This window comes from Hemitrygon akajei, chromosome 16 (genome assembly GCF_048418815.1).
Source record: "Hemitrygon akajei chromosome 16, sHemAka1.3, whole genome shotgun sequence".
In the NCBI taxonomy this organism is placed as follows: Eukaryota; Metazoa; Chordata; class Chondrichthyes; order Myliobatiformes; family Dasyatidae; genus Hemitrygon; species Hemitrygon akajei.
Genome location: NC_133139.1, coordinates 52831629 through 52858726, shown reverse-complemented (window position 1 = coordinate 52858726; position 27098 = coordinate 52831629). Strand labels below are relative to the sequence as shown.

The 27098-nt window shown below is 45.4% G+C and overlaps 1 protein-coding gene across 3 annotated transcripts in view; it reads left to right on the top strand.

Annotated features, from left to right (window-relative positions):
• Positions 1-27098, top strand: part of LOC140740048 (disintegrin and metalloproteinase domain-containing protein 10-like) — a 710477-nt gene that overhangs the window by 394790 nt on the left and 288589 nt on the right. The window lies entirely within an intron of this gene.

Genomic DNA, 27098 nt, shown 5'->3' with positions numbered 1-27098 from the left:
TCACACCAGAGGAGATTTACACCAGAACAGATTCACACAAGAACTGGTTCACACCAGAACAGAATCACACAAGAGCAGATTCACACCAGAGCAGATTCCACCATAACAGAATTACACAGAAGCAGATTCACACCAGAACAGATTCACACCAGAATAGAATCACACCAGAGCAGATTCACACCAGAGCAGATTCACACCAGAACAGAATCACACCAGAGCAGATTCACACCAGAGCAGATTCACACCCGAACAGAATCACACCGAAGCAGATTCACACCAGAACAGATTCCCACCAGAACATAATGACACCAGAACAGAAACACACCAGAATAGAATCACACCAGAGCAGATTCACACCAGAGCAGATTCCACCAGAACAGAATCACACCGAAGCAGATTCACACCAGAACAGATTTAGACCAGAAGAGATTCACACCAGAACAGAATCACACCAGAATAGAATCACTCCAGAACAGATTCACACCAGAACAGATTCCCACCAGAACATAATGACACCAGAACAGCATCACACCAGAATAGAATCACACCAAAGCAGATTCCACCAGAACAGAATCACACCGAAGCAGATTCACACCAGAACAGATTCACACCAGAATAGAATCACGCTGGAGCAGATTCACACCAGAGCAGATTCACACCAGAACAGAATCACACCAGAGCAGATTCACACCAGAACAGAATCACACCAGAATAGAATCACACGGGAGCAGATTCACACCAGAGCAGATTGACACCAGAACAGAATCACACCAGAACAGAATCACACCAGAGCAGAATCACACCAGAGCAGATTCACACCAGAGCAGATTCACACCAGAAGAGAATGACACCAGAACAGATTCACACCAGAACAGATTCACACCAGAACATAATGACACCAGAACAGAATCACACCAGAATAGAATCACACCAGAGCAGAATCACACCAGAGCAGATTCACACCAGAGCAGATGCCACAAGAACATAATCACACCGAAGCAGATTCACACCAGAACAGATTCACACCAGAACATAATGACACCAGAACAGAATCACACCAGAATAGAATCACACCAGAGCAGAATCACACCAGAACAGATTCACACCAGAGCAGATTCACACCAGAACAGATTCACACCAGAATAGAATCACACCAGAGCAGATTCACAACAGAGCAGATTCACACCAGAACAGAATCACACCAGAGCAGATTCACACCAGAGCAGATTCACACCAGAACAGAATCACACAAGAACAGAATCACACCAGAATAGAATCACACGGGAGCAGATTCACACCAGAGCAGATTTACACCAGAACAGAATCACACCAGAATATAATCACACCAGAGCAGATTCACCCCAGAGCAGATTCACACCAGAGCAGATTCACACCAGAACAGAATCACACCAGAACAGAATCACACCAGAATAGAATCACACGGGAGCAGATTCACACCAGAGCAGATTTACGCCAGAACAGATTCACACCGGAACTGGTTCACACCAGAACAGAATCACACAAGAGCAGATTCACACCAGAGCAGATTCCACCATAACAGAATCACACAGAAGCAGATTCACACCAGAACAGATTCACACCAGAATAGAATCACACCAGAGCAGATTCACACCAGAGCAGATTCACACCAGAACAGAATCACACCGAAGCAGATTCACACCAGAACAGATTCACACCAGAACAGAATCACACCGAAGCAGATTTACACCGGAACAGATTCACACCAGAATAGAATCACACGGGAGCAGATTCCCACCAGAACAGAATCACACCAGAACAGAATCACACCAGAATAGAATCACACCAGAGCAGATTCACACCAGAGCAGATTTACACCAGAACGGATTCACACCAGAACAGAATCAAACCAGAATAGAATCACACCAGAACAGATTCACACCAGAACAGATTCACACCAGAGCAGATTCCACCAGAACAGAATCACACCAAAGCAGATTCACACCAGAACATATTCACACCGGAGCAGATTCACACCAGAGCAGATTCACACCAGAACAGGTTTACACCAGAACATAATCACACCGAAGCAGATTCACACCAGAACAGATTCACACCAGAATAGAATCACACCAGAGCAGATTCACACCAGAGGAGATTTACACCAGAACAGATTCACACAAGAACTGGTTCACACCAGAACAGAATCACACAAGAGCAGATTCACACCAGAGCAGATTCCACCATAACAGAATTACACAGAAGCAGATTCACACCAGAACAGATTCACACCAGAATAGAATCACACCAGAGCAGATTCACACCAGAGCAGATTCACACCAGAACAGAATCACACCAGAGCAGATTCACACCAGAGCAGATTCACACCCGAACAGAATCACACCGAAGCAGATTCACACCAGAACAGATTCCCACCAGAACATAATGACACCAGAACAGAAACACACCAGAATAGAATCACACCAGAGCAGATTCACACCAGAGCAGATTCCACCAGAACAGAATCACACCGAAGCAGATTCACACCAGAACAGATTTAGACCAGAAGAGATTCACACCAGAACAGAATCACACCAGAATAGAATCACTCCAGAACAGATTCACACCAGAACAGATTCCCACCAGAACATAATGACACCAGAACAGCATCACACCAGAATAGAATCACACCAAAGCAGATTCCACCAGAACAGAATCACACCGAAGCAGATTCACACCAGAACAGATTCACACCAGAATAGAATCACGCTGGAGCAGATTCACACCAGAGCAGATTCACACCAGAACAGAATCACACCAGAGCAGATTCACACCAGAACAGAATCACACCAGAATAGAATCACACGGGAGCAGATTCACACCAGAGCAGATTGACACCAGAACAGAATCACACCAGAACAGAATCACACCAGAGCAGAATCACACCAGAGCAGATTCACACCAGAGCAGATTCACACCAGAAGAGAATGACACCAGAACAGATTCACACCAGAACAGATTCACACCAGAACATAATGACACCAGAACAGAATCACACCAGAATAGAATCACACCAGAGCAGAATCACACCAGAGCAGATTCACACCAGAGCAGATGCCACAAGAACATAATCACACCGAAGCAGATTCACACCAGAACAGATTCACACCAGAACATAATGACACCAGAACAGAATCACACCAGAATAGAATCACACCAGAGCAGAATCACACCAGAACAGATTCACACCAGAGCAGATTCACACCAGAACAGATTCACACCAGAATAGAATCACACCAGAGCAGATTCACAACAGAGCAGATTCACACCAGAACAGAATCACACCAGAGCAGATTCACACCAGAGCAGATTCACACCAGAACAGAATCACACAAGAACAGAATCACACCAGAATAGAATCACACGGGAGCAGATTCACACCAGAGCAGATTTACACCAGAACAGAATCACACCAGAATATAATCACACCAGAGCAGATTCACCCCAGAGCAGATTCACACCAGAGCAGATTCACACCAGAACAGAATCACACCAGAACAGAATCACACCAGAATAGAATCACACGGGAGCAGATTCACACCAGAGCAGATTTACGCCAGAACAGATTCACACCGGAACTGGTTCACACCAGAACAGAATCACACAAGAGCAGATTCACACCAGAGCAGATTCCACCATAACAGAATCACACAGAAGCAGATTCACACCAGAACAGATTCACACCAGAATAGAATCACACCAGAGCAGATTCACACCAGAGCAGATTCACACCAGAACAGAATCACACCGAAGCAGATTCACACCAGAACAGATTCACACCAGAACAGAATCACACCGAAGCAGATTTACACCGGAACAGATTCACACCAGAATAGAATCACACGGGAGCAGATTCCCACCAGAACAGAATCACACCAGAACAGAATCACACCAGAATAGAATCACACCAGAGCAGATTCACACCAGAGCAGATTTACACCAGAACGGATTCACACCAGAACAGAATCAAACCAGAATAGAATCACACCAGAACAGATTCACACCAGAACAGATTCACACCAGAGCAGATTCCACCAGAACAGAATCACACCAAAGCAGATTCACACCAGAACATATTCACACCGGAGCAGATTCACACCAGAGCAGATTCACACCAGAACAGGTTTACACCAGAACATAATCACACCGAAGCAGATTCACACCAGAACAGATTCACACCAGAATAGAATCACACCAGAGCAGATTCACACCAGAGGAGATTTACACCAGAACAGATTCAGACAAGAACTGGTTCACACCAGAACAGAATCACACAAGAGCAGATTCACACCAGAGCAGATTCCACCATAACAGAATTACACAGAAGCAGATTCACACCAGAACAGATTCACACCAGAATAGAATCACACCAGAGCAGATTCACACCAGAGCTGATTCCACCAGAACAGAATCACACCGAAGCAGATTCACACCAGAACAGATTCACACCAGAATAGAATAACACCAGAGCAGATTCACAACAGAGCAGATTCACACCAGAACAGAATCACACCAGAATAGAATCACACCAGAGCAGATTCACACTAGAGCAGATTCACACCAGAACAGAATCACACGAGAATAGAATCACACGAGATCAGATTCACACCAGAACAGATTCGCAACAGAACATAATGACACCACAATAGAATCACACCAGAGCAGAATCACACGGGAGCAGATTCACACCAGAGCAGATTCACACCAGAACAGAATCACACCAGAACAGAATCACACCAGAATAGAATCACACCAGAGCAGAATCACACCAGAGCAGATTCACACCAGAGCAGATGCCACCAGAACAGAATCACACCGAAGTAGATTCACACCAGAACAGAATCACACCAGAATAGAATCACACCGAAGTACATTCACACCAGAACAGAATCACACCAGAGCAGATTCACACCAGAACAGAATCACACCAGAATAGAATCACACGGGAGCAGATTCACCCCAGAGCAGATTCAGACCAGAACAGAATCACACCAGAGCAGAATCACACCAGACCAGATTCGCATCAGAGCAGATTCACACCAGAACAGAATCACACCAGAACAGATTCACACCAGAACAGATTCACACCAGAACATAATGACACCAGAACAGAATCACACCAGAATAGAATCACACCAGAGCAGAATCACACCAGAGCAGTAACACACCAGAACAGATTCACACCAGAGCAGATGCCACAAGAACATAATCACACCGAAGCAGATTCACACCAGAACAGATTCACACCAGAACATAATGACACCAGAACAGAATCACACCAGAATAGAATCACACCAGAGCAGAATCACACCAGAACAGATTCACACCAGAGCAGATTCACACCAGAACAGATTCACACCAGAATAGAATCACACTGGAGCAGCTTCATACCAGTAGAGAATCACACCAGAGCAGATTCACACCAGAATAGAATCACACCAGAGCAGATTCACAACAGAGCAGATTCACACCAGAACAGAATCACACCAGAGCAGATTCACACCAGAGCAGATTCACACCCGAACAGAATCACACCGAAGCAGATTCACACCAGAACAGATTCCCACCAGAACATAATGACACCAGAACAGAAACACACCAGAATAGAATCACACCAGAGCAGATTCACACCAGAGCAGATTCCACCAGAACAGAATCACACCGAAGCAGAATCACACCAGAGCAGATTCACACCAGAGCAGATGCCACAAGAACATAATCACACCGAAGCAGATTCACACCAGAACAGATTCACACCAGAACATAATGACACCAGAACAGAATCACACCAGAATAGAATCACACCAGAGCAGAATCACACCAGAACAGATTCACACCAGAGCAGATTCACACCAGAACAGATTCACACCAGAATAGAATCACACCAGAGCAGATTCACAACAGAGCAGATTCACACCAGAACAGAATCACACCAGAGCAGATTCACAGCAGAGCAGATTCACACCAGAACAGAATCACACAAGAACAGAATCACACCAGAATAGAATCACACGGGAGCAGATTCACACCAGAGCAGATTTACACCAGAACAGAATCACACCAGAATATAATCACACCAGAGCAGATTCACCCCAGAGCAGATTCACACCAGAGCAGATTCACACCAGAACAGAATCACACCAGAACAGAATCACACCAGAATAGAATCACACGGGAGCAGATTCACACCAGAGCAGATTTACGCCAGAACAGATTCACACCGGAACTGGTTCACACCAGAACAGAATCACACAAGAGCAGATTCACACCAGAGCAGATTCCACCATAACAGAATCACACAGAAGCAGATTCACACCAGAACAGATTCACACCAGAATAGAATCACACCAGAGCAGATTCACACCAGAGCAGATTCACACCAGAACAGAATCACACCGAAGCAGATTCACACCAGAACAGATTCACACCAGAACAGAATCACACCGAAGCAGATTTACACCGGAACAGATTCACACCAGAATAGAATCACACGGGAGCAGATTCACACCAGAGCAGATTCACACCAGAACAGAATCACACCAGAACAGAATCACACCAGAATAGAATCACACCAGAGCAGATTCACACCAGAGCAGATTTACACCAGAACGGATTCACACCAGAACAGAATCAAACCAGAATAGAATCACACCAGAACAGATTCACACCAGAACAGATTCACACCAGAGCAGATTCCACCAGAACAGAATCAGACCAAAGCAGATTCACACTAGAGCAGATTCACACCAGAACAGATTCACACGAGAATAGAATCACACGAGATCAGATTCACACCAGAACAGATTCCCACCAGAACATAATGACACCAGAACAGAAACACACCAGAATAGAATCACACCAGAGCAGATTCACACCAGAGCAGATTCCACCAGAACAGAATCACACCGAAGCAGATTCACACCAGAACAGATTTACACCAGAAGAGATTCACACCAGAACAGAATCACACCAGAATAGAATCACTCCAGAACAGATTCACACCAGAACAGATTCCCACCAGAACATAATGACACCAGAACAGCATCACACCAGAATAGAATCACACCAGAGCAGATTCCACCAGAACAGAATCACACCGAAGCAGATTCACACCAGAACAGATTCACACCAGAATAGAATCACGCTGGAGCAGATTCACACCAGAGCAGATTCCACCAGAACAGAATCACACCGAAGCAGATTTACACCAGAGCAGATTCACACCAGAGCAGATTCCACCAGAACAGAAGCACACCGAAGGAGATTCACACCAGAGCAGATTCCACCAGAACAGAATCACACCGAAGCAGATTCACACCGGAACAAATTCACACCAGAATAGAATCACACGGGAGCAGATTCACACCAGAGCAGATTCACACCAGAACAGAATCACACCAGAATAGAATCACACCGGAGCAGATTCACACCAGAGCAGATTCACACCAGAACAGATTTAAACCAGAACAGATTCACACCAGAATAGAATCACACCAGAATAGATTCAAACCAGAACATAATGACACCAGAACAGAATCACACCAGAATAGAATCACACCAGAGCAGAATCACACCAGAGCAGATTCACACCAGAGCAGATGCCACCAGAATAGAATCACACCGAAGCAGATTCACACCAGAGCAGATTCACAACAGAGCAGATTCACACCAGAACAGAATCACACCAGAACAGAATCACACCAGTGCAGATTCACAGCAGAACAGAATCTCAGCAGAGCAGATTCACACCAGAACAGAATCACACCGAAGCAGATTCACACCAGAACAGATTCACACCAGAATAGAATCACGCTGGAGCAGATTCACACCAGAGCAGATTCCACCAGAACAGAATCACACCGAAGCAGATTTACACCAGAGCAGATTCACACCAGAGCAGATTCCACCAGAACATAATGACACCAGAACAGCATCACACCAGAATAGAATCACTCCAGAACAGATTCACACCAGAACAGATTCCCACCAGAACATAATGACACCAGAACAGCATCACACCAGAATAGAATCACACCAGAGCAGATTCCACCAGAACAGAATCACACCGAAGCAGATTCACACCAGAACAGATTCACACCAGAATAGAATCACGCTGGAGCAGATTCACACCAGAGCAGATTCCACCAGAACAGAATCACACCGAAGCAGATTTACACCAGAGCAGATTCACACCAGAGCAGATTCCACCAGAACAGAAGCACACCGAAGGAGATTCACACCAGAGCAGATTCCACCAGAACAGAATCACACCGAAGCAGATTCACACCGGAACAAATTCACACCAGAATAGAATCACACGGGAGCAGATTCACACCAGAGCAGATTCACACCAGAACAGAATCACACCAGAATAGAATCACACCGGAGCAGATTCACACCAGAGCAGATTCACACCAGAACAGATTTAAACCAGAACAGATTCACACCAGAATAGAATCACACCAGAATAGATTCAAACCAGAACATAATGACACCAGAACAGAATCACACCAGAATAGAATCACACCAGAGCAGAATCACACCAGAGCAGATTCACACCAGAACAGATTTAAACCAGAACAGATTCACACCAGAATAGAATCACACCAGAATAGATTCAAACCAGAACATAATGACACCAGAACAGAATCACACCAGAATAGAATCACACCAGAGCAGAATCACACCAGAGCAGATTCACACCAGAGCAGATGCCACCAGAATAGAATCACACCGAAGCAGATTCACACCAGAGCAGATTCACAACAGAGCAGATTCACACCAGAACAGAATCACACCAGAACAGAATCACACCAGTGCAGATTCACAGCAGAACAGAATCTCAGCAGAGCAGATTCACACCAGAACAGAATCACACCGAAGCAGATTCACACCAGAACAGATTCACACCAGAATAGAATCACGCTGGAGCAGATTCACACCAGAGCAGATTCCACCAGAACAGAATCACACCGAAGCAGATTTACACCAGAGCAGATTCACACCAGAGCAGATTCCACCAGAACAGAAGCACACCGAAGCAGATTCACACCAGAGCAGATTCCACCAGAACAGAATCACACCGAAGCAGATTCACACCGGAACAGATTCACACCAGAATAGAATCACACGGGAGCAGATTCACACCAGAGCAGATTCACACCAGAACAGAATCACACCAGAACAGAATCACACCAGAATAGAATCACACCAGAGCAGAATCACACCAGAGCAGATTCACACCAGAGCAGATGCCACCAGAACAGAATCACACCGAAGTAGATTCACACCAGAACAGATTCACACCAGAACAGAATCACACCAGAATAGAATCACACCGAGGTAGATTCACACCAGAACAGAATCACACCAGAGCAGATTCACACCAGAGCAGATTCAGACGAGAACAGAATCACACCAGAACAGAATCACACCAGAGCAGAATCACACCAGACCAGATTCGCATCAGAGCAGATTCACACCAGAACAGAATCACACCAGAACAGATTCACACCAGAACAGATTCACACCAGAACAGATTCACACCAGAACAGAATCACACCAGAATAGAATCACACCAGAGCAGAATCACACCAGAGGAGAAACACACCAGAGCAGATTCACACCAGAGCAGATGCCACAAGAACATAATCACACCGAAGCAGATTCACACCAGAACAGATTCACACCAGAACATAATGACACCAGAACAGAATCACACCAGAATAGAATCACACCAGAGCAGAATCACACCAGAACAGATTCACACCAGAGCAGATTCACACCAGAACAGATTCACACCAGAATAGAATCTCACTGGAGCAGCTTCATACCAGAACAGAATCACACCAGAACAGAATCACACCAGAGCAGATCCACACCAGAGCAGATTCACACCCGAACAGAATCACACCGAAGCAGATTCACACCGGAACAGATTCACACCAGAATAGAATCACACGGGAGCAGATTCACACCAGAGCAGATTCACACCAGAACAGAATCACACCAGAATAGAATCACGCTGGAGCAGATTCACACCAGAGCAGATTCCACCAGAACAGAATCACACCGAAGCAGATTTACACCAGAGCAGATTCACACCAGAGCAGATTCCACCAGAACAGAAGCACACCGAAGGAGATTCACACCAGAGCAGATTCCACCAGAACAGAATCACACCGAAGCAGATTCACACCGGAACAAATTCACACCAGAATAGAATCACACGGGAGCAGATTCACAACAGAGCAGATTCACACCAGAACAGAATCACACCAGAATAGAATCACACCGGAGCAGATTCACACCAGAGCAGATTCACACCAGAACAGATTTAAACCAGAACAGATTCACACCAGAATAGAATCACACCAGAATAGATTCAAACCAGAACATAATGACACCAGAACAGAATCACACCAGAATAGAATCACACCAGAGCAGAATCACACCAGAGCAGATTCACACCAGAGCAGATGCCACCAGAATAGAATCACACCGAAGCAGATTCACACCAGAGCAGATTCACACCAGAGCAGATTCACAACAGAGCAGATTCACACCAGAACAGAATCACACCAGAACAGAATCACACCAGTGCAGATTCACAGCAGAACAGAATCTCAGCAGAGCAGATTCACACCAGAACAGAATCACACCGAAGCAGATTCACACCAGAACAGATTCACACCAGAATAGAATCACGCTGGAGCAGATTCACACCAGAGCAGATTCCACCAGAACAGAATCACACCGAAGCAGATTTACACCAGAGCAGATTCACACCAGAGCAGATTCCACCAGAACAGAAGCACACCGAAGCAGATTCACACCAGAGCAGATTCCACCAGAACAGAATCACACCGAAGCAGATTCACACCGGAACAGATTCACACCAGAATAGAATCACACGGGAGCAGATTCACACCAGAGCAGATTCACACCAGAACAGAATCACACCAGAACAGAATCACACCAGAATAGAATCACACCAGAGCAGAATCACACCAGAGCAGATTCACACCAGAGCAGATGCCACCAGAACAGAATCACACCGAAGTAGATTCACACCAGAACAGATTCACACCAGAACAGAATCACACCAGAATAGAATCACACCGAGGTAGATTCACACCAGAACAGAATCACACCAGAGCAGATTCACACCAGAGCAGATTCAGACGAGAACAGAATCACACCAGAACAGAATCACACCAGAGCAGAATCACACCAGACCAGATTCGCATCAGAGCAGATTCACACCAGAACAGAATCACACCAGAACAGATTCACACCAGAACAGATTCACACCAGAACAGATTCACACCAGAACATAATGACACCAGAACAGAATCACACCAGAATAGAATCACACCAGAGCAGAATCACACCAGAACAGATTCACACCAGAGCAGATTCACACCAGAACAGATTCACACCAGAATAGAATCTCACTGGAGCAGCTTCATACCAGAACAGAATCACACCAGAACAGAATCACACCAGAGCAGATTCACACCAGAGCAGATTCACACCCGAACAGAATCACACCGAAGCAGATTCACACCGGAACAGATTCACACCAGAATAGAATCACACGGGAGCAGATTCACACCAGAACAGAATCACACCAGAACAGATTCACACCAGAATAGATTCACACCAGAACAGAATCACACCAGAGCAGATTCACACCAGAGCAGATGCCACCAGAACAGAATCACACCGAAGTAGATTCACACCAGTACAGATTCACACCAGAACAGAATCACACCAGAGCAGATTCACACCAGAGCAGATTCACACCCGAACAGAATCACACCGAAGCAGATTCACACCAGAGCAGATTCACACCAGAACAGAATCACACCGAAGCAGATTCACACCGGAACAGATTCACACCAGAATAGAATCACATGGGAGCAGATTCACACCAGAGCAGATTCACACCAGAACAGAATCACACCAGAACAGAATCACACCAGAATAGGATCACACCAGAGCAGATTCACACCAGAGCAGAATTACACCAGAACGGATTCACACCAGAACAGAATCAAACCAGAATAGAATCACACCAGAACAGATTCACACCAGAGCAGATTCCACCAGAACAGAATCACACCGAAGCAGATACACACCAGAACATATTCACACGGGAGCAGATTCAAACCAGAGCAGATTCACACCAGAACAGGTTCACACCAGTACAGAATCACACCGAAGCAGATTCACACCAGAACAGATTCACACCAGAATAGAATCACACCAGAGCTGATTCACACCAGAGCAGATTTACACCAGAACAGAATCACACCAGAATAGAATCATACCAGAACAGATTCACACCAGAACAGATTCCCACCAGAACATAATGACACCAGAACAGAAACACACCAGAATAGAATCACACCAGTGCAGATTCACACCAGAGCAGATTCCACCAGAACAGAATCACACCGAAACAGATTCACACCAGAACAGATTTAGACCAGAAGAGATTCACACCAGAACAGAATCACACCAGAATAGAATCACTCCAGAACAGATTCACACCAGAACAGATTCCCACCAGAACATAATGACACCAGAACAGCATCACACCAGAATAGAATCACACCAGAGCAGATTCCACCAGAACAGAATCACACCGAAGCAGATTCACACCAGAACAGATTCACACCAGAATAGAATCACGCTGGAGCAGATTCACACCAGAGCAGATTCACACCAGAACAGAATCACACCAGAGCAGATTCACACCAGAACAGAATCACACCAGAATAGAATCACACGGGAGCAGATTCACACCAGAGCAGATTGACACCAGAACAGAATCACACCAGAACATAATGACACCAGAACAGAATCACACCAGAATAGAATCACACCAGAGCAGAATCACACCAGAACAGATTCACACCAGAGCAGATTCACACCAGAACAGATTCACACCAGAATAGAATCACACCAGAGCAGATTCACAACAGAGCAGATTCACACCAGAACAGAATCACACCAGAGCAGATTCACACCAGAGCAGATTCACACCAGAACAGAATCACACAAGAACAGAATCACACCAGAATAGAATCACACGGGAGCAGATTCACACCAGAGCAGATTTACACCAGAACAGAATCACACCAGAATATAATCACACCAGAGCAGATTCACCCCAGAGCAGATTCACACCAGAGCAGATTCACACCAGAACAGAATCACACCAGAACAGAATCACACCAGAATAGAATCACACGGGAGCAGATTCACACCAGAGCAGATTTACGCCAGAACAGATTCACACAGAAGCAGATTCACACCAGAACAGATTCACACCAGAACAGATTCCCACCAGAACATAATGACACCAGAACAGAAACACACCAGAATAGAATCACACCAGAGCAGATTCACACCAGAGCAGATTCCACCAGAACAGAATCACACCGAAGCAGATTCACACCAGAACAGATTTACACCAGAAGAGATTCACACCAGAACAGAATCACTCCAGAATAGAATCACTCCAGAACAGATTCACACCAGAACAGATTCCCACCAGAACATAATGACACCAGAACAGCATCACACCAGAATAGAATCACACCAGAGCAGATTCCACCAGAACAGAATCACACCGAAGCAGATTCACACCAGAACAGATTCACACCAGAAGAGAATCACGCTGGAGCAGATTCACACCAGAGCAGATTCCACCAGAACAGAATCACACCGAAGCAGATTTACACCAGAGCAGATTCACACCAGAGCAGATTCCACCAGAACAGAAGCACACCGAAGGAGATTCACACCAGAGCAGATTCCACCAGAACAGAATCACACCGAAGCAGATTCACACCGGAACAAATTCACACCAGAATAGAATCACACGGGAGCAGATTCACACCAGAGCAGATTCACACCAGAACAGAATCACACCAGAATAGAATCACACCGGAGCAGATTCACACCAGAGCAGATTCACACCAGAACAGATTTAAACCAGAACAGATTCACACCAGAATAGAATCACACCAGAATAGATTCAAACCAGAACATAATGACACCAGAACAGAATCACACCAGAATAGAATCACACCAGAGCAGAATCACACCAGAGCAGATTCACACCAGAGCAGATGCCACCAGAATAGAATCACACCGAAGCAGATTCACACCAGAGCAGATTCACACCAGAGCAGATTCACAACAGAGCAGATTCACACCAGAACAGAATCACACCAGAACAGAATCACACCAGTGCAGATTCACAGCAGAACAGAATCTCAGCAGAGCAGATTCACACCAGAACGGAATCACACCGAAGCAGATTCACACCAGAACAGATTCACACCAGAATAGAATCACGCTGGAGCAGATTCACACCAGAGCAGATTCCACCAGAACAGAATCACACCGAAGCAGATTTACACCAGAGCAGATTCACACCAGAGCAGATTCCACCAGAACAGAAGCACACCGAAGCAGATTCACACCAGAGCAGATTCCACCAGAACAGAATCACACCGAAGCAGATTCACACCGGAACAGATTCACACCAGAATAGAATCACACGGGAGCAGATTCACACCAGAGCAGATTCACACCAGAACAGAATCACACCAGAACAGAATCACACCAGAATAGAATCACACCAGAGCAGAATCACACCAGAGCAGATTCACACCAGAGCAGATGCCACCAGAACAGAATCACACCGAAGTAGATTCACACCAGAACAGATTCACACCAGAACAGAATCACACCAGAATAGAATCACACCGAGGTAGATTCACACCAGAACAGAATCACACCAGAGCAGAATCACACCAGACCAGATTCGCATCAGAGCAGATTCACAGCAGAACAGAATCACACCAGAACAGATTCACACCAGAACAGATTCACACCAGAACAGAATCACACCAGAATAGAATCACACCAGAGCAGAATCACACCAGAGGAGAAACACACCAGAGCAGATTCACACCAGAGCAGATGCCACAAGAACATAAACACACCGAAGCAGATTCACACCAGAACAGATTCACACCAGAACATAATGACACCAGAACAGAATCACACCAGAATAGAATCACACCAGAGCAGAATCACACCAGAACAGATTCACACCAGAGCAGATTCACACCAGAACAGATTCACACCAGAATAGAATCACACTGGAGCAGCTTCATACCAGAACAGAATCACACCAGAACAGAATCACACCAGAGCAGATTCACACCAGAGCAGATTCACACCCGAACAGAATCACACGGGAGCAGATTCACACCAGAGCAGATTCACACCAGAACAGAATCACACCAGAACAGAATCACACCAGAATAGATTCACACCAGAACAGAATCACACCAGAGCAGATTCACACCAGAGCAGATGCCACCAGAACAGAATCACACCGAAGTAGATTCACACCAGTACAGATTCACACCAGAACAGAATCACACCAGAGCAGATTCACACCAGAGCAGATTCACACCCGAACAGAATCACACCGAAGCAGATTCACACCAGAACAGATTCACACCAGAACAGAATCACACCGAAGCAGATTCACACCGGAACAGATTCACACCAGAATAGAATCACATGGGAGCAGATTCACACCAGAGCAGATTCACACCAGAACAGAATCACACCAGAACAGAATCACACCAGAATAGAATCACACCAGAGCAGATTCACACCAGAGCAGATTTACACCAGAACGGATTCACACCAGAACAGAATCAAACCAGAATAGAATCACACCAGAACAGATTCACACCAGAGCAGATTCCACCAGAACAGAATCACACCGAAGCAGATACACACCAGAACATATTCACACGGGAGCAGATTCAAACCAGAGCAGATTCACACCAGGACAGGTTCACACCGGTACAGAATCACACCGAAGCAGATTCACACCAGAACAGATTCACACCAGAATAGAATCACACCAGAGCTGATTCACACCAGAGCAGATTTACACCAGAACAGAATCACACCAGAATAGAATCACACCAGAACAGATTCACACCAGAACAGATTCCCACCAGAACATAATGACACCAGAACAGAAACACACCAGAATAGAATCACACCAGAGCAGATTCACACCAGAGCAGATTCCACCAGAACAGAATCACACCGAAGCAGATTCACACCAGAACAGATTTAGACCAGAAGAGATTCACACCAGAACAGAATCACACCAGAATAGAATCACTCCAGAACAGATTCACACCAGAACAGATTCCCACGAGAACATAATGACACCAGAACAGCATCACACCAGAATAGAATCACACCAGAGCAGATTCCACCAGAACAGAATCACACCAAAGCAGATTCACACCAGAACAGATTCACACCAGAATAGAATCACGCTGGAGCAGATTCACACCAGAGCAGATTCACACCAGAACAGAATCACACCAGAGCAGATTCACACCAGAACAGAATCACACCAGAATAGAATCACACGGGAGCAGATTCACACCAGAGCAGATTGACACCAGAACAGAATCACACCAGAACAGAATCACACCAGAGCAGAATCACACCAGAGCAGATTCACACCAGAGCAGATTCACACCAGAAGAGAATGACACCAGAACAGATTCACACCAGAACAGATTCACACCAGAACATAATGACACCAGAACAGAATCACACCAGAATAGAATCACACCAGAGCAGAATCACACCAGAGCAGATTCACACCAGAGCAGATGCCACAAGAACATAATCACACCGCAGCAGATTCACACCAGAACAGATTCACACCAGAACATAATGACACCAGAACAGAATCACACCAGAATAGAATCACACCAGAGCAGAATCACACCAGAACAGATTCACACCAGAGCAGATTCACACCAGAACAGATTCACACCAGAATAGAATCACACCAGAGCAGATTCACAACAGAGCAGATTCACACCAGAACAGAATCACACCAGAGCAGATTCACACCAGAGCAGATTCACACCAGAACAGAATCACACAAGAACAGAATCACACCAGAATAGAATCACACGGGAGCAGATTCACACCAGAGCAGATTTACACCAGAACAGAATCACACCAGAATATAATCACACCAGAGCAGATTCACCCCAGAGCAGATTCACACCAGAGCAGATTCACACCAGAACAGAATCACACCAGAACAGAATCACACCAGAATAGAATCACACGGGAGCAGATTCACACCAGAGCAGATTTACGCCAGAACAGATTCACACCGGAACTGGTTCACACCAGAACAGAATCACACAAGAGCAGATTCACACCAGAGCAGATTCCACCATAACAGAATCACACAGAAGCAGATTCACACCAGAACAGATTCACGCCAGAATAGAATCACACCAGAGCAGATTCACACCAGAGCAGATTCACACCAGAGCAGATTCACACCAGAACAGAATCACACCGAAGCAGATTCACACCAGAACAGATTCACACCAGAATAGAATCACACGGGAGCAGATTCACACCAGAGCAGATTCACACCAGAACAGAATCACACCAGAACAGAATCACACCAGAATAGAATCACACCAGAGCAGATTCACACCAGAGCAGATTTACACCAGAACGGATTCACACCAGAACAGAATCAAACCAGAATAGAATCACACCAGAACAGATTCACACCAGAACAGATTCACACCAGAGCAGATTCCACCAGAACAGAATCACACCAAAGCAGATTCACACCAGAACATATTCACACCGGAGCAGATTCACACCAGAGCAGATTCACACCAGAACAGGTTTACACCAGAACATAATCACACCGAAGCAGATTCACACCAGAACAGATTCACACCAGAATAGAATCACACCAGAGCAGATTCACACCAGAGGAGATTTACACCAGAACAGATTCACACAAGAACTGGTTCACACCAGAACAGAATCACACAAGAGCAGATTCACACCAGAGCAGATTCCACCATAACAGAATTACACAGAAGCAGATTCACACCAGAACAGATTCACACCAGAATAGAATCACACCAGAGCAGATTCACACCAGAGCTGATTCCACCAGAACAGAATCACACCGAAGCAGATTCACACCAGAACAGATTCACACCAGAATAGAATAACACCAGAGCAGATTCACAACAGAGCAGATTCACACCAGAACAGAATCACACCAGAATAGAATCACACCAGAGCAGATTCACACTAGAGCAGATTCACACCAGAACAGAATCACACGAGAATAGAATCACACGAGATCAGATTCACACCAGAACAGATTCGCAACAGAACATAATGACACCACAATAGAATCACACCAGAGCAGAATCACACGGGAGCAGATTCACACCAGAGCAGATTCACACCAGAACAGAATCACACCAGAACAGAATCACACCAGAATAGAATCACACCAGAGCAGAATCACACCAGAGCAGATTCACACCAGAGCAGATGCCACCAGAACAGAATAACACCGAAGTAGATTCACACCAGAACAGAATCACACCAGAATAGAATCACACCGAAGTACATTCACACCAGAACAGAATCACACCAGAGCAGATTCACACCAGAACAGAATCACACCAGAATAGAATCACACGGGAGCAGATTCACCCCAGAGCAGATTCAGACCAGAACAGAATCACACCAGAACAGATTCACACCAGAACAGATTCACACCAGAACATAATGACACCAGAACAGAATCACACCAGAATAGAATCACACCAGAGCAGAATCACACCAGAGCAGTAACACACCAGAACAGATTCACACCAGAGCAGATGCCACAAGAACATAATCACACCGAAGCAGATTCACACCAGAACAGATTCACACCAGAACATAATGACACCAGAACAGAATCACACCAGAATAGAATCACACCAGAGCAGAATCACACCAGAACAGATTCACACCAGAGCAGATTCACACCAGAACACATTCACACCAGAATAGAATCACACTGGAGCAGCTTCATACCAGTAGAGAATCACACCAGAGCAGATTCACACCAGAATAGAATCACACCAGAGCAGATTCACAACAGAGCAGATTCACACCAGAACAGAATCACACCAGAGCAGATTCACACCAGAGCAGATTCACACCCGAACAGAATCACACCGAAGCAGATTCACACCAGAACAGATTCCCACCAGAACATAATGACACCAGAACAGAAACACACCAGAATAGAATCGCACCAGAGCAGATTCACACCAGAGCAGATTCCACCAGAACAGAATCACACCGAAGCAGATTCACACCAGAACAGATTTAGACCAGAAGAGATTCACACCAGAACAGAATCACACCAGAATAGAATCACTCCAGAACAGATTCACACCAGAACAGATTCCCACGAGAACATAATGACACCAGAACAGCATCACACCAGAATAGAATCACACCAGAGCAGATTCCACCAGAACAGAATCACACCAAAGCAGATTCACACCAGAACAGATTCACACCAGAATAGAATCACGCTGGAGCAGATTCACACCAGAGCAGATTCACACCAGAACAGAATCACACCAGAGCAGATTCACACCAGAACAGAATCACACCAGAATAGAATCACACGGGAGCAGATTCACACCAGAGCAGATTGACACCAGAACAGAATCACACCAGAACAGAATCACACCAGAGCAGAATCACACCAGAGCAGATTCACACCAGAGCAGATTCACACCAGAAGAGAATGACACCAGAACAGATTCACACCAGAACAGATTCACACCAGAACATAATGACACCAGAACAGAATCACACCAGAATAGAATCACACCAGAGCAGAATCACACCAGAGCAGATTCACACCAGAGCAGATGCCACAAGAACATAATCACACCGAAGCAGATTCACACCAGAACAGATTCACACCAGAACATAATGACACCAGAACAGAATCACACCAGAATAGAATCACACCAGAGCAGAATCACACCAGAACAGATTCACACCAGAGCAGATTCACACCAGAACAGATTCACACCAGAATAGAATCACACCAGAGCAGATTCACAACAGAGCAGATTCACACCAGAACAGAATCACACCAGAGCAGATTCACACCAGAGCAGATTCACACCAGAACAGAATCACACAAGAACAGAATCACACCAGAATAGAATCACACGGGAGCAGATTCACACCAGAGCAGATTTACACCAGAACAGAATCACACCAGAATATAATCACACCAGAGCAGATTCACCCCAGAGCAGATTCACACCAGAGCAGATTCACACCAGAACAGAATCACACCAGAACAGAATCACACCAGAATAGAATCACACGGGAGCAGATTCACACCAGAGCAGATTTACGCCAGAACAGATTCACACCGGAACTGGTTCACACCAGAACAGAATCACACAAGAGCAGATTCACACCAGAGCAGATTCCACCATAACAGAATCACACAGAAGCAGATTCACACCAGAACAGATTCACACCAGAATAGAATCACACCAGAGCAGATTCACACCAGAGCAGATTCACACCAGAACAGAATCACACCGAAGCAGATTCACACCAGAACAGATTCACACCAGAACAGAATCACACCGAAGCAGATTTACACCGGAACAGATTCACACCAGAATAGAATCACACGGGAGCAGATTCACACCAGAGCAGATTCACACCAGAACAGAATCACACCAGAACAGAATCACACCAGAATAGAATCACACCAGAGCAGATTCACACCAGAGCAGATTTACACCAGAACGGATTCACACCAGAACAGAATCAAACCAGAATAGAATCACACCAGAACAGATTCACACCAGAACAGATTCACACCAGAGCAGATTCCACCAGAACAGAATCACACCAAAGCAGATTCACACCAGAACATATTCACACCGGAGCAGATTCACACCAGAGCAGATTCACACCAGAACAGGTTTACACCAGAACATAATCACACCGAAGCAGATTCACACCAGAACAGATTCACACCAGAATAGAATCACACCAGAGCAGATTCACACCAGAGGAGATTTACACCAGAACAGATTCACACAAGAACTGGTTCACACCAGAACAGAATCACACAAGAGCAGATTCACACCAGAGCAGATTCCACCATAACAGAATTACACAGAAGCAGATTCACACCAGAACAGATTCACACCAGAATAGAATCACACCAGAGCAGATTCACACCAGAGCTGATTCCACCAGAACAGAATCACACCGAAGCAGATTCACACCAGAACAGATTCACACCAGAATAGAATAACACCAGAGCAGATTCACAACAGAGCAGATTCACACCAGAACAGAATCACACCAGAATAGAATCACACCAGAGCAGATTCACACTAGAGCAGATTCACACCAGAACAGAATCACACGAGAATAGAATCACACGAGATCAGATTCACACCAGAACAGATTCGCAACAGAACATAATGACACCACAATAGAATCACACCAGAGCAGAATCACACGGGAGCAGATTCACACCAGAGCAGATTCACACCAGAACAGAATCACACCAGAACAGAATCACACCAGAATAGAATCACACCAGAGCAGAATCACACCAGAGCAGATTCACACCAGAGCAGATGCCACCAGAACAGAATAACACCGAAGTAGATTCACACCAGAACAGAATCACACCAGAATAGAATCACACCGAAGTACATTCACACCAGAACAGAATCACACCAGAGCAGATTCACACCAGAACAGAATCACACCAGAATAGAATCACACGGGAGCAGATTCACCCCAGAGCAGATTCAGACCAGAACAGAATCACACCAGAACAGATTCACACCAGAACAGATTCACACCAGAACATAATGACACCAGAACAGAATCACACCAGAATAGAATCACACCAGAGCAGAATCACACCAGAGCAGTAACACACCAGAACAGATTCACACCAGAGCAGATGCCACAAGAACATAATCACACCGAAGCAGATTCACACCAGAACAGATTCACACCAGAACATAATGACACCAGAACAGAATCACACCAGAATAGAATCACACCAGAGCAGAATCACACCAGAACAGATTCACACCAGAGCAGATTCACACCAGAACACATTCACACCAGAATAGAATCACACTGGAGCAGCTTCATACCAGTAGAGAATCACACCAGAGCAGATTCACACCAGAATAGAATCACACCAGAGCAGATTCACAACAGAGCAGATTCACACCAGAACAGAATCACACCAGAGCAGATTCACACCAGAGCAGATTCACACCCGAACAGAATCACACCGAAGCAGATTCACACCAGAACAGATTCCCACCAGAACATAATGACACCAGAACAGAAACACACCAGAATAGAATCACACCAGAGCAGATTCACACCAGAGCAGATTCCACCAGAACAGAATCACACCGAAGCAGATTCACACCAGAACAGATTTAGACCAGAAGAGATTCACACCAGAACAGAATCACACCAGAATAGAATCACTCCAGAACAGATTCACACCAGAACAGATTCCCACCAGAACATAATGACACCAGAACAGCATCACACCAGAATAGAATCACACCAAAGCAGATTCCACCAGAACAGAATCACACCGAAGCAGATTCACACCAAAACAGATTCACACCAGAATAGAATCACGCTGGAGCAGATTCACACCAGAGCAGATTCACACCAGAACAGAATCACACCAGAGCAGATTCACACCAGAACAGAATCACACCAGAATAGAATCACACGGGAGCAGATTCACACCAGAGCAGATTGACACCAGAACAGAATCACACCAGAACAGATTCACACCAGAGCAGATTCACACCAGAAGAGAATGACACCAGAACAGATTCACACCAGAACAGATTCACACCAGAACATAATGACACCAGAACAGAATCACACCAGAATAGAATCACACCAGAGCAGAATCACACCAGAGCAGATTCACACCAGAGCAGATGCCACAAGAACATAATCACACCGAAGCAGATTCACACCAGAACAGATTCACACCAGAACATAATGACACCAGAACAGAATCACACCAGAATAGAATCACACCAGAGCAGAATCACACCAGAACAGATTCACACCAGAGCAGATTCACACCAGAACAGATTCACACCAGAATAGAATCACACCAGAGCAGATTCACAACAGAGCAGATTCACACCAGAACAGAATCACACCAGAGCAGATTCACACCAGAGCAGATTCACACCAGAACAGAATCACACAAGAACAGAATCACACCAGAATAGAATCACACGGGAGCAGATTCACACCAGAGCAGATTTACACCAGAACAGAATCACACCAGAATATAATCACACCAGAGCAGATTCACCCCAGAGCAGATTCACACCAGAGCAGATTCACACCAGAACAGAATCACACCAGAACAGAATCACACCAGAATAGAATCACACGGGAGCAGATTCACACCAGAGCAGATTTACGCCAGAACAGATTCACACCGGAACTGGTTCACACCAGAACAGAATCACACAAGAGCAGATTCACACCAGAGCAGATTCCACCATAACAGAATCACACAGAAGCAGATTCACACCAGAACAGATTCACACCAGAATAGAATCACACCAGAGCAGATTCACACCAGAGCAGATTCACACCAGAACAGAATCACACCAGAGCAGATTCACACCAGAGCAGATTCACACCCGAACAGAATCACACGGGAGCAGATTCACACCAGAGCAGATTCACACCAGAACAGAATCACACCAGAACAGAATCACACCAGAATAGATTCACACCAGAACAGAATCACACCAGAGCAGATTCACACCAGAGCAGATGCCACCAGAACAGAATCACACCGAAGTAGATTCACACCAGTACAGATTCACACCAGAACAGAATCACACCAGAGCAGATTCACACCAGAGCAGATTCACACCCGAACAGAATCACACCGAAGCAGATTCACACCGGAACAGATTCACACCAGAATAGAATCACATGGGAGCAGATTCACACCAGAGCAGATTCACACCAGAACAGAATCACACCAGAACAGAATCACACCAGAATAGAATCACACCAGAGCAGATTCACACCAGAGCAGATTTACACCAGAACGGATTCACACCAGAACAGAATCAAACCAGAATAGAATCACACCAGAATAGATTCACACCAGAGCAGATTCCACCAGAACAGAATCACACCGAAGCAGATACACACCAGAACATATTCACACGGGAGCAGATTCAAACCAGAGCAGATTCACACCAGGACAGGTTCACACCGGTACAGAATCACACCGAAGCAGATTCACACCAGAACAGATTCACACCAGAATAGAATCACACCAGAGCTGATTCACACCAGAGCAGATTTACACCAGAACAGAATCACACCAGAATAGAATCACACCAGAACAGATTCACACCAGAACAGATTCCCACCAGAACATAATGACACCAGAACAGAAACACACCAGAATAGAATCACACCAGAGCAGATTCATACCAGAGCAGATTCCACCAGAACAGAATCACACCGAAGCAGATTCACACCAGAACAGATTTAGACCAGAAGAGATTCACACAAGAACAGAATCACACCAGAATAGAATCACTCCAGAACAGATTCACACCAGAACAGATTCCCACCAGAACATAATGACACCAGAACAGCATCACACCAGAATAGAATCACACCAGAGCAGATTCCACCAGAACAGAATCACACCAAAGCAGATTCACACCAGAACAGATTCACACCAGAATAGAATCACGCTGGAGCAGATTCACACCAGAGCAGATTCACACCAGAACAGAATCACACCAGAGCAGATTCACACCAGAACAGAATCACACCAGAATAGAATCACACGGGAGCAGATTCACACCAGAGCAGATTGACACCAGAACAGAATCACACCAGAACAGAATCACACCAGAGCAGAATCACACCAGAGCAGATTCACACCAGAGCAGATTCACACCAGAAGAGAATGACACCAGAACAGATTCACACCAGAACAGATTCACACCAGAACATAATGACACCAGAACAGAATCACACCAGAATAGAATCACACCAGAGCAGAATCACACCAGAGCAGATTCACACCAGAGCAGATGCCACAAGAACATAATCACACCGAAGCAGATTCACACCAGAACAGATTCACACCAGAACATAATGACACCAGAACAGAATCACACCAGAATAGAATCACACCAGAGCAGAATCACACCAGAACAGATTCACACCAGAGCAGATTCACACCAGAACAGATTCACACCAGAATAGAATCACACCAGAGCAGATTCACAACAGAGCAGATTCACACCAGAACAGAATCACACCAGAGCAGATTCACACCAGAGCAGATTCACACCAGAACAGAATCACACAAGAACAGAATCACACCAGAATAGAATCACACGGGAGCAGATTCACACCAGAGCAGATTTACACCAGAACAGAATCACACCAGAATATAATCACACCAGAGCAGATTCACCCCAGAGCAGATTCACACCAGAGCAGATTCACACCAGAACAGAATCACACCAGAACAGAATCACACCAGAATAGAATCACACGGGAGCAGATTCACACCAGAGCAGATTTACGCCAGAACAGATTCACACCGGAACTGGTTCACACCAGAACAGAATCACACAAGAGCAGATTCACACCAGAGCAGATTCCACCATAACAGAATCACACAGAAGCAGATTCACACCAGAACAGATTCATACCAGAATAGAATCACACCAGAGCAGATTCACACCAGAACAGAATCACACCGAAGCAGATTCACACCAGAACAGATTCACACCAGAACAGAATCACACCGAAGCAGATTTACACCGGAACAGATTCACACCAGAATAGAATCACACGGGAGCAGATTCACACCAGAGCAGATTCACACCAGAACAGAATCACACCAGAACAGAATCACACCAGAATAGAATCACACCAGAGCAGATTCACACCAGAGCAGATTTACACCAGAACGGATTCACACCAGAACAGAATCAAACCAGAATAGAATCACACCAGAACAGATTCACACCAGAACAGATTCACACCAGAGCAGATTCCACCAGAACAGAATCACACCAAAGCAGATTCACACCAGAACATATTCACACCGGAGCAGATTCACACCAGAGCAGATTCACACCAGAACAGGTTTACACCAGAACATAATCACACCGAAGCAGATTCACACCAGAACAGATTCACACCAGAATAGAATCACACCAGAGCAGATTCACACCAGAGGAGATTTACACCAGAACAGATTCACACAAGAACTGGTTCACACCAGAACAGAATCACACAAGAGCAGATTCACACCAGAGCAGATTCCACCATAACAGAATTACACAGAAGCAGATTCACACCAGAACAGATTCACACCAGAATAGAATCACACCAGAGCAGATTCACACCAGAGCTGATTCCACCAGAACAGAATCACACCGAAGCAGATTCACACCAGAACAGATTCACACCAGAATAGAATAACACCAGAGCAGATTCACAACAGAGCAGATTCACACCAGAACAGAATCACACCAGAATAGAATCACACCAGAGCAGATTCACACTAGAGCAGATTCACACCAGAACAGAATCACACGAGAATAGAATCACACGAGATCAGATTCACACCAGAACAGATTCGCAACAGAACATAATGACACCACAATAGAATCACACCAGAGCAGAATCACACGGGAGCAGATTCACACCAGAGCAGATTCACACCAGAACAGAATCACACCAGAACAGAATCACACCAGAATAGAATCACACCAGAGCAGAATCACACCAGAGCAGATTCACACCAGAGCAGATGCCACCAGAACAGAATAACACCGAAGTAGATTCACACCAGAACAGAATCACACCAGAATAGAATCACACCGAAGTACATTCACACCAGAACAGAATCACACCAGAGCAGATTCACACCAGAACAGAATCACACCAGAATAGAATCACACGGGAGCAGATTCACCCCAGAGCAGATTCAGACCAGAACAGAATCACACCAG